Source organism: Podarcis cretensis, assembly GCF_951804945.1.
Source record: "Podarcis cretensis genome assembly, chromosome: 2".
Lineage (NCBI taxonomy): Eukaryota > Metazoa > Chordata > Lepidosauria > Squamata > Lacertidae > Podarcis > Podarcis cretensis.
Window position 1 is genome coordinate 63,927,342 of NC_137171.1, and position 11,668 is coordinate 63,939,009.

Sequence of the window (11,668 nt, forward strand, 5' to 3'; positions counted from 1 at the left end):
GACTGGAAGTGGTTTATGCAAAAAGACCTGGGATTTCTCGTAACACAAGAGGAACTGCACATTTCTTGGAAGCAATTTAGGCAGCATGAAACATCTCTGTGCGACGGCCTGATATTCATATTATGCCTTTGATGGATTTAGCATATGCTCCACTTGGAGTGCTTCCATAGAAGGTGTTTCGTCTGGAGTTTCTATGCTTCATTAAGAACACGTTAGATCAGGCCAAAGACTCATCTAGTCCCACCTTTTATTCTCACAGTGGCCAACCAGACACCTATGGGAAGCCGTAAGCAGGACCTGAAAGGAACAGCACTCTCCACACTTGTGATTCCCAGCAACGGGTATTTGGAGGCCTCTGAAAGCATGAGAGCACCACCAACCATCACAACCTTTTATCTCACTTTCTAATTTTCTTCCTCTGCGGCCCTTTCCCCACACAGGAAGGAGACCTTCCTTCCCTCCTTCCCCCAGCATGCAAGCAGTTGCTGGGGATCACGTTGATCCAACCGAAATGTTGTGGGTTAAGGGGAGAGACGACAATTGAAGAGGCAATGAGGTCCATCTGAAAGTGGACCACCGGTGGATACCAGTCCACTGTTTGAGAAACACTGCTTCAGTGCTATACATGGTCAGTGATACATCAATACAGTGGTACCTCTGTATAAGTCCGCCCTGTCCAGCATCCATTTCGGCAGACGTCGGCGGCAAACCAGGAAGTACTGGAGCGGGTTACTTCTGGGTTTGCTGCTCGCGCATGCGCAGAAGCGCAAACCGCTCCACGTGTGTGCACAGAGCAGTGGTTTGTTGAGCATCCTTTTCATCAAACGTCCAGGACTCTGGAATGGATCCCTGACCCAAAACAAGGTACCACTGTAAAATGAACCTATCACAACCTATCACACTTTCAGGATAATATTAGCAATAGGTGCCATTTTATGACCATGCTGAAAGACAGCTATTGTCCTAAACCCTTGGCCTACCTGGCAGCGAGTCAGTATGCCAAGTTCAAAGTCATGAGGGTCAGCCCACACAAACAAAGTCCCACATCCAAAGATCAGGAAATACAATTCAGGGTCAATCCAAGTAGCCAAGTCTGAAGTCCACCAGTCAGGATACAGTTCAGAGGCAAACCCAAAGCACAGGGTCAGGAGCATCCAAGTCAATATCTGTTAAGTTGTGGGTTGACATAGCAGACGACACAGCGATTTCTCCAAGTAGCTCTTTATTTTGTAAGCTGGAATAGAACTGACTGCAAACAGCTCAGCCGGCCTGCTTTTATAGGCAGCCGGCTGTCAACATTGTAGCAACAACAGCCCAGAGTTCCCGCCTAAAATAACTGACGTGGACCTGAGTGAAAACTATCTACAGACCTGAGTGAAAACTATATACAGTATCCCCCTGCTGGCCCAGGGTGAAACTTCACTACATAACAATATCCATGAACATGGGCAGTTGAGCAGACACAGCACCTCAGCTCTGCTTCCCTTTTGGACTTTGCATGACTACAGCACCTGCACTTGATGAGGAATCACACCTTTTCCCAGAGCTGGTGAGCCTCACCTGGCCAGCTAGGGAGCTGGGCTGTGGGCCCTTGCCTGCCTCAGCCTCCTAGAGTGCCCCTCCTGCTGCTCCCTCAGAGCCCACTGTGTTTGTGGAGACAGGAGCCCCTCTGGCTCTGGTGATGGGTCCTGCTGCTCTGGTTGCTGTGCATTGACCCCCATCCCCTCACTATCCTCTGCCACCCTGTGAATACTTCTTTCCCCATCCCCTGCTTGCCCCGGTGTGTCCCCGTCCCAGCAATCCCTCACCGGGATCCTCTTCCTCCTTCCCGTTGTCCTGCCAATTCATGACAGCTACAACACAGTACAGTATAGTGTTACAGCATAATAGCAGTGTGATGTTATAGCACTATACTTCTATTTTGTTCCAAATAAAAGCTGGAACACTGCTTTAGTGATAATTTTAAAATTGCCTTAAAATGCAAAAATGAAGATGGCACCCACCACAAGGGTTATGTGTGCAAATGGCCTCACCCACAGCTGCTATGTCAGGCCAACTGGTCTGGACAGGACACAGTGGGAGAGACACATAGAAAAAGTGCAGTAGTCCTGATGGTATGCAAAGGTACTTTCCCTTCTGCTTGCAGCTTACAATGGAAGAGCAATAACTGGGTTGTGCTAGGAGCCCCCTGTGGGGAAGTGACCTTGACGGAAGATATCCTAACACTGGCAGCACTGGGTGGATTTCCCTTTGGTCTTTTTGTCGTAATTGACTAGAAGAATACTAGACTGGAGAATGCAGCAGCTAGACTGGTGACGGAGTGGCCACCGAGACCGTATAACACCTATCCTGAAAGACCTATATTGGCTCCCAGTACGTTTCCGAGCACAATTCAAAGTGTTGGTGTTGACCAAGCCCTAAACGGCCTTGGCCCTCGATACCTGAAGGAGTGTCTCCACCTCCATTGCTCAGCCCAGACACTGAGGTCCAGCTCCGAGGGCCTTCTGGCGGTTCCCTCACTGCGAGATGTGAGGTTCCTGCCCTGTGGAACGCCCTCCCATCAGATGTCAAGGAAATAAACAACTATCTGACTTTTAGAAGACATCTGAAGGCAGCCCTGTTTAGGGAAGTTTTTAATGACTGATGTTTTATCATGTTTTTAATATTCTGTTGGGAGCCGCCCAGAGTGGTTCAGGAAACCCAGCCAGATGGGGGGAGGGTATAAATAATAATTTGTTGTTGTTGTTCTACAGCATGTAATAAAATTGGGCTTCCCATTCATTTTTTATTTATTTTCTTTAAAATAACCACTCTCCAAGACCCAAGGCAGCATGCAACAAATATTAAACCCACAAATCACACTAAGATACAGATGGTTAAAAGAAGCAAACACCCAACCGTACATAAGAAGATGCAGAAAAAACACATTCAAAGGTCAACTGCCAGAAGCTGTTCTGAAAAGTAAATTAGTTTCCATGCTCTCTGAAGGGCTAAGTGGTAAGGCCTCTAACTAGCTTCTGTCCAAATGTTAGAAAGAGATGAGAGTCCCTCGAACCCATCATCAAGAATGGTTTATGCCTATCTTTAGTCATCTTTTCAGCAGAAATGTTTCTTGATTAGCATGAGTTATGTACTTGTCTGAATGTTTGTGTCATATCACCAGCAGCTGCCTCCACTCTGGGTTTGGCTGATGAGATGTTAATGCTCTGACTCACTCGTTTTCAGTATTGTTTGAAAGTTTGGAGTACTGTATACAGATATGCAGAAAAATTACACAGCCATAACAAATTGAGCTCCTGTTCTGAAAATATCTCTCCAAAGATATTCCTCTGTACAGATATTTCTGGAGTCTGCAGACATTGGTGAGATTGCCAAAAACAACACGCAAAAACAAAATTGGGAGTGGTTAAAATAATGAATAAAGTCTACTGGTGTTGGATTTGAGTGCAAACAAGGGTGTGTATTTGTGTTACTGAAGTTCAATATTAGCACTACTGAAGTCCAAATCTTACAAGTCTTTTTATTCTCATGCAACCGACAAATTCTATGAACTGCAGTAGTTTTTTTGGCAGAAGTGGGATGTGCAGATAATTACATACAGTGTTTGCACACATACACAGTTTGCTTCTTGTGCAGACTGACAGACACAGCTGACAATCACTTGTCAGCACACATTTGCATATTTTCTACAACACAACACTCTGATTATAATACCTTGAACAAAAGAGGACAGAATGCAAAATCCTGACTATTTACTAAAGGGAATCATGTCATGCAAGAAGAAGAGACTCCAAATCACATTTGGATGATCCAAGAAGTATCAAAAAATGGGTGTGTTTCTGCAGTCCCTGTGCTTGTCACTGGAAGCCCTTCCCTAGCTTGCAGGACCAATTGGAATTGTAGGCCAAAAACAGCTAGAGACCAGTGTTTGGGAAACCCTGCTCTAGAGCAAGCAAGCAGTACAAACTAGATAGAATGTAGTTAGGGTTGGGGGAGAAATTTGGCTCAGTCCACATTTAAAGGCAAACCTGTCTAATTCACACTTTCTGAAACAATATGACAACCGAACTGAAACACAGCCTGCTTTTGAAATCTGTCCTTATAGCCCAAGCTTGTGATGCAGTTCTCCAAACAATGTTTTAAAAAACACATAAATATTGGGTAAAATTGCTTGCAAAACGTTCACATTAGTCAAAACTGTGTACAGTACAGACATATTTGCATACAGACAAATCTTTAAAAATGTAGTATAAACACCAACAATTGGGAAACACTTGCCTGCGAGTGCTCCAATTGGAGAACAGCCTTTACCAAAGGTGTCATGGGCTTTGAAGACACTCAAACTCAGGATGCAAGGGAGAAACATGCTAAGAGGAAGGCACACTTGGCAAACCCTCACCATGATCAGCTCCCCCCAGAAACCAATGTCCCCACAGTGGAAGGACGTGTGGATCCAGAATTGGCCTCCACAGTTGCTTATGGACTCACTTTAAAAACCTTGTTTAAGGAAGACAATCTTACATGGCCATGAGTGATTGTCGAAGAAGAAGAAGAAGAAGAAGAAGAAGAAGAAGAAGAAGAAGAAGAAGAAGAGAGACATATTTATTAGGAGAAATTGGCACTAAAATGATGAATTTTCATGGTTCTTAAAAAAAAAAAAAAACCTGCAGTTTTCTGCAGAAATGTGAGGAACTGAATATAAGATTAGAAAAATAAGAAACTGAGAGGACAGAAATTGGCAGATCCATCCAGCCCTAGCTGCAGTAAACTCTAGGTTTTGCTGGCAATTAGTTATAGACAGAAGTGTAGGCTCTTACTCATTCTCTCCCATGTGAAATGGCTGGTGCGTCTGGGATTTCCCCTCCTGTCTTTGCTTGTGCTAAGAGGTTGGCTTGCTTTCATATCTTCTGCTAAGTAATACACGGCCAATGCCTCAAGGTCTATTTGTTCATGTCTCTCCCCCCCCCCCACCCCCTGAGAGACCATACTTTATGCAATATGGGCTGAACTCTTTGAACTGGGTATTTCTGCCCTGGTGCCCAAAATCACACTAGATGCTCTTTCTCTCCCTAGTACCACCCTAAAAATTTATGGAGGACAAGGCTGTCAGTGGCTTCTAGCACCAGCTGTTGGGAATAACAAGGGGGGAGAGTATGCTTTGCTTGTGGGCTTCCCATAGGCCTTTGGAGAACTGGATTTTGGATTAGATAGGTGCTTGGTCTGGTCCAGCAGGGCTTTTTTATGTTCATAAAATTCTTTGACTCCAATTCTCCTCACTCGGAGAGTAGCTTTTGCTCTCAGTGAAAAGTGGTATATATTGACCGTTGCTTTCAATAACAAAGGCATCAAAATAAAATTGAATATGATGGAATGTAGTGTTTGTGCAACTGCACAATCTCTTTATTGGCACTATTAAACTTAATTTTTAAAGTCAAGAGGATAAAATCCAACTTCTGCTGTTGGCCACTGGCCACCTCAGAAGGGGTGTTGGTGGTCAGTCTATTATTGAGGACAGAAGAGGAGCAGTTTTGGGGATGTCTGAGAGGGCAGAGGATCTTGAATGCTGTTTTTCCCCTCTGTATTAACCCCGCTGACATATTTAAATAAATAAATGAAGGGGTTTTTACCTAAGTTTATTTGCTTGCAAAATTCCCCACGCTACCTTGCAAAATGGGACAGTCCCTTTTATATTAGCAACCTTCTTTTTTCCCCTCCTCTGGATTGCATTCTGGTTTATCATTAAACAGTTCAGAATCTGCTTTGTCATCTCTTCCCCACATGACTCGAAATATGTTTCCTGTAAACCGTCTTCATCTACTCTCTGTGTATAGACACTTTGGCTGATCGGGTGTTTGTCGTCGAGGCTGGTCACTGATCTTTTCTCCACCAGTGTCAGGAAATTCAGCAACCGAGACAACATAGATTTGTTAGGATTTGGGAATGACAAGTTGATGTCATCAAAACCTGGCCAACCTCTGCCTGAAAGAGAAAACTCCCTGAAATGTACAAAGTTTACACAGATAGCTGATGTGTACAATGTGCTGTGTTATAAAACCAGTCTGTACAATGCTGCTTGCTTCACCATTTTAGGAAAGTTTGGGTGTTTCCTGTTCCCTTAGAGTGCTCAGCCATTCTGCCTCCAGCGCTTTAGCCAAAAATAAGTGCAATTTTGGAGTTCTACTACTTGAAGTAAAGGATATTGTTTACTTGGTTCTATGGAACTGTAAAAATCTGGAATGAAAAAGCATAGTCGTGTCTCACTCTTCGTGACCCCATGGATCAGAGCACTCCAGGCACTCCTGTCTTCCACTGCCTCCCGCAGTTTGGTCAGACTCATGTTCGTAGCTTCGAGAACACTGTCCAACCATCCCGTCCTCTGTCGTCCCCTTCTCCTTGTGCCCTCCATCTTTCCCAACATCAGGGTCTTTTCCAGGGAGTCTTCTCTTCTCATGAGGTGGCCAAAGTATTGGAGCCTCAGCTTCAAATAACTTTACTGTAAATAGTTAGTAATACAGTGGTACCTCGGGTTACATACGCTTCAAGTTACATACGCTTCAGGTTACAGACTCCGCTAACCCAGAAATAGTGCTTCAGGTTAAGAACTTTGCTTCAGGATGAGAACAGAAATCATGCTCTGGTGGCACGGCGGCAGCAGGAGGCCCCATTAGCTAAAGTGGTGCTTCAGGTTAAGAACAGTTTCAGGTTAAGAACGGACCTCTGGAACGAATTAAGTACTTAACCTGAGGTACCACTGTACGTTATTAAAATGAGACACCAGAGGGCGATGCAGAGATCTCTCCATCAAATAAGTGGGTAGACATTGTAGAAAAGGAAATGTTTCGAACAAGAAACCAAATGCCTTGACATTTTAGAACAATATCAAAAAAGTATCATTCCAAGAACTCTTAAAGAGTGAGTATAGATCCCGCCAAAGACGCAAGATGAACTACTGTGCTCTGCAGGCTCAGGCTGCGGAGACTCTAGACCAGCCCCGTCTCTTTCTAGCAAAAAGAAGAACTGTGACTCAGTGGCAGGACATCTGTTTTGCCCAGCATCTCCAGGTAGGGATGGGAGAGACCCCTCTCTGAAATGGTGGAGGGGTGCTGCCAGTTGGGGTAGACAGTTCTGAGCAAGATGAACTGGTGTCTTGGCTTGGTATAAGGCAGCATTCTATGTTACTCTGTCTACCAGACTTGGATATTCCACAGTACTGATAGGAATTGAACTTTTTTCATAAATATATATATATATTCCTGTACAGAAGCTGACTGGGCTGACCATTGATCAGCCCTCCATTGCACCTGAGGCAGCAGGCAAGTTGTGCCATACCCTCCAACATTTCTCTGATGAAAATAGGGATGTCCTATTCCATAATAGGCGGCTTCCAATTATGTTTTTATATAACATAATAGAACATTAAACATTAAAAACCTTCCCTATACAGGGCTGTCTCCAGATATTGTATAAAGGTTGTATAGTTACTTATCTTCTTGGCTCAGGGGTTGAATAACTCCATACCCTCCAATGAAAATAGGGGTGTCTTACCATACCCTCCAACATTTCTCCAATGAAAATAGGGATGTTCTAAGGAAAAGCGAGATATTCCGGGATAAAATCAGAAACTGGAACAGCTTCTCTAAATCCGGGACTGTCCCTGGAAAATAGGGACAGCTACACAGCTGCAAATAAAACATTTTAAATGTGTTGTAAAGTGCAAATGCGACACTAGATGGTGATAGTGAGCTATGCCAAATCCAATGTTATTTTTCAAAAATAAAATAACATTCAAAATCCATTTTCACAGTTTTTTTTATATGTGTGCAAACTTCACCTTGGAGGGTCTGCATGACTGGTAGTGTGATCGACACAGCTCTGATATCAAACAGAGGAGAATGGGCAGGAAGCTTCAGAGCAATAGCCAGGGGATCTCCCACCACAGCCCTCACTATCTGCCACCTGAGGCGATTGCATCACTGTGTCTAATGGCAGGGCCAGTCCTCCTGCCAGCAAAGCACACCTCCTATAATCCTTCTTTCTCAACAGGAGTTATTGGGGAAGAAAAGGTTATAGGAGCAAGCCCACTTATAAAATAGAGCTTACTACTGCCAGCATATATGGTAGCTGCCAAGAACACAGCTAGGATCTTATACCAGGCACTATTCAGAAGATTAAACTCTCCTTTGAGGGATTACATATTCTGGGATGCCAGCTTGCTTTTGTTATCACAACAGTTCACCTAGCAAAGCCACTTAGAGCCTGGTTCGTCACGCACATCACACAACAGTACAGCATATCACATTTCTATCTGAGTAACTTAAAACTTGCTGGAAGTTAATGCAAATGGAGTTTTCTGTTTCACACTAAATGATTGTGTGGACTAACTTGTCTATAATCCATATGGAGAGAACATGATAGTGCTAATTGCACTGTGTGCTTTGGCACAAAACCCATAATTGAAAGGCAAATGCTGGAGAAAGGCCTTTTATGTTACCTTTTTAAAAGGGCACATCCATAGCTTTAGAATGGATGTATCTCTCTTACAAACCTAACTGCAGGATCCAGTACGTTTTGCAGGTTACGTTCATCGTGTTGCTAACTTTTCCAGATATTTACCAACCCTGCAGATCTCAATTCTCATTTCTGCTTACATGTTTGCATATCTGAAATTTGTAAAGTTCTCTGCACATTTCATTTGTCCTTGCTCTCAACATTGCTGGTAAAAACAGTGGGGTGGGGTGGGGGGGTTACTTTTTTGCTGCTTTTAATTGAAATGTTAACTGCATATTTTAAATTTGTTCTTCGCCTATTGTCTACCCATTGCAACTCTCTGCCTTCAAATAGATTGTGCGTTCAGATAACTAAAGATTTGTTCCTAGAGTTTTATTCCAGAACCCAAGAAAATGGGATTTTTATTGGATTTAGTGGAATTTAGCCAGGCTCACTGGATGCTTAGAATGAAAATTCAGATTAATGTACTTGTCTTTGCATGCAAAGTGGATCAGGGAGTGGAGCTTGCTAGCTGATACCAAGAGAGATAACTAGAATAAATCTCTTCGTTGTTTTTAATACTAATCTCCTGATGCACATAGAACAACAACCTAGATAGTAGTGTGTTTCATCAAAACAGGACATTAGTTTAATCTCCTCACTGTGCAACCAGAGAAAGATTAGTCCAAATGGGAAAGCAGGAACAGCCTTCCTTCTTAATTCCCTACAAAGCCTTGACCAGGCTCCAGATTAACATCCCTCTCACAAAGCATCGTTGTGATCAAGGCCTACTTCTGTTCCTTCCTATTTCACATTACTGCAAAGACAGATCTACACGCCTTCTTCTTCCTTCACAAATGTTTGTCAACTTCCAAGAAGACTGAAAGCAAGACTTCCAAATATGTCCTGAGCATCCAAAGCCCTTGGCTACAGTGCAACTATTCTTGAGTTATCCGGAATCACATCCGATCTATTTCTGGGTGGCTTTTGTTGTTGTTGTGTGTGATTGTAGTGGTTACCAAATCCTTCATATTCCTTAACTCATGAGGTATTCCATATTAAGGTTTAAAAAAAAAGGTAAAGGACCCCAGGACTGTTAAGTCCAGTCAAAGGCGACTATGGGGTTGCGGCACTCTTCTCGCTTTCAGGCCAAGGGAGCCAGCGTTTGTCCACAGGCAGCTTTCCAGGTCATGTGGCCAGCATGACTAAATTGCTTCTGGTGCAACAGGACACAGTGATGGAAACCAGAGCACACGGAAATGCAGTTTACCTTCCAGCCGGAGTGGTACCTATTTATCTACTTGCACTGTTGTGCTTTCGAACTGCTAGGTTGGCAGGAGCTGAGACTGAGCAACGGGAGCTCACTCCATCGCGGGGATTAGAACTATCAACCTTCTGATCGGCAAGCCCAAGAGGCTCAGTGGGTTAGACCACAGCACCACCTGCATCCCTATGAGGGCCTGTTCACCCATATGAACCCCCTGTGTAGAAGGAACAGCTTTCCATGCCAATGGAACTGTCATGACAGTTCTCCATAAGACAAGACAATAATTGGATAAAACTGGGAAACAATGTATATACAAAGAGTATATACACCCACCTGCACGACTGGCCGATGAAACAGATTTCTAATTTGTTTCTGATGAACATTTCTCACATTTCTCACAAAGCAGCCAGTCCTCAGGGGAAAGCAGCAGTGATTAAATACTACTGAAAAATGGAGAGTGATCTTTTTCATCAACTGAGCACAGAGAAGCCCTAGTAATCTAAGCTGCTATGCTGTATTATGTATATGTCTAATTGGATATAAGCAGCCCCTCCCTCCCTCTCTGCCTAAGCCTTGCCTAAAATTGGAAAATGTTGATCACTTCTCCCACCTAGGTAGTTCTTTCCACAAGGGTCAACATTGATGCTGAAATCCAGCATCGCCTGAGCTCTGTGAGTGCGGCTCTTTCCTGGTTGAAGTGCAGAGTGTTTGAGGACCGGGACATTCGCAGGGAAACCAGAATGTTTGTTTACAAAGCTATAGTACTACCAACCTTACTGTATGCTTGTGAAACATGGACCACTTACAAACGCCATCTCCAACTTCTCAAAAGATTCCATCAACAGTGTCTCTGAAAATTCTTATGCATCACTTGGGAAGACAGGCAAACTAATACCAGTGTGCTGGGTGAAGCAAAGATCACAAGTGTTGAAGCAATGATTCTTCAACATCAACTTTGTTGGACTAGTCATGTTGTGAAGATGCCTGATGATCGTCTTCCAAGGCAACTACTCTATTCCGAACTTAAAAATGGAAAACATAATGCTGGTGGTCAACAAAAGAGGTTTAAAGACTGTCTCAAGGCAAATCTTAAAAAAATGTAGTATAAACACCGACAACTGGGAAACACTGGCCTGCGAGCGCTCCGTTGGGGAACAGCCTTTACCAAAGGTGTCATGGACTTTGAAGACACTCGAACTCAGAACGCAAGGGAGAAACGTGCTAAGAGGAAGGCACGCTTGGCAAATCCACACTGTGATCAACTCCTGCCCAGGAACCAATGTCCCCACTGTGGAAGGAGTGTGGATCCAGAACTGCCTCCACAGTCTTCACAGTCACTTACAGACTCATTGTTAAAACTGTTTTTTTATGGAAGACAATCTTACTCGGCTACGAGTGATCGCCAAAGAAGAAGATTATGTATATGTCTAATTGGATATAAGCAGCCCCTCCCTCCCTCCCTCCCTGCCTAAGCCTTGCCTAAAAATGCTCACGTTGCTATATATAGATCAAGACGTTCTGCCCCTCTGACTGTCTGCTGCCTCTCTGCTAGTGGTAGCTGGTGCCTGCCCATTAAAACTGGTATAGTGGAAGGCAGGGAGGCCAACACTAGGTGGAGCCAGAGCCAAGGAAAGTCAGAGGCCCCATCTGCACGATACATTTAAAACACTATCATACCCAGTGCTTTTTTCTGATGTCCACTATGGAGACATTAATTTTGCTGTTACAGGGGTACCTCGGGTTACAGACGCTTCAGGTTACAGACTCCGCTAACCCAGAAATAGTACCTCGGGTTAAGAACTTTGCTTCAGGATGAGAACAGAAATCATGCGGCGGTAGCGGGAGGCCCCATTAGCTAAAATGGTACCTCAGGTTAAGAACAGTTTCAGGTTAAGAACGGACCTCCGGAATGAA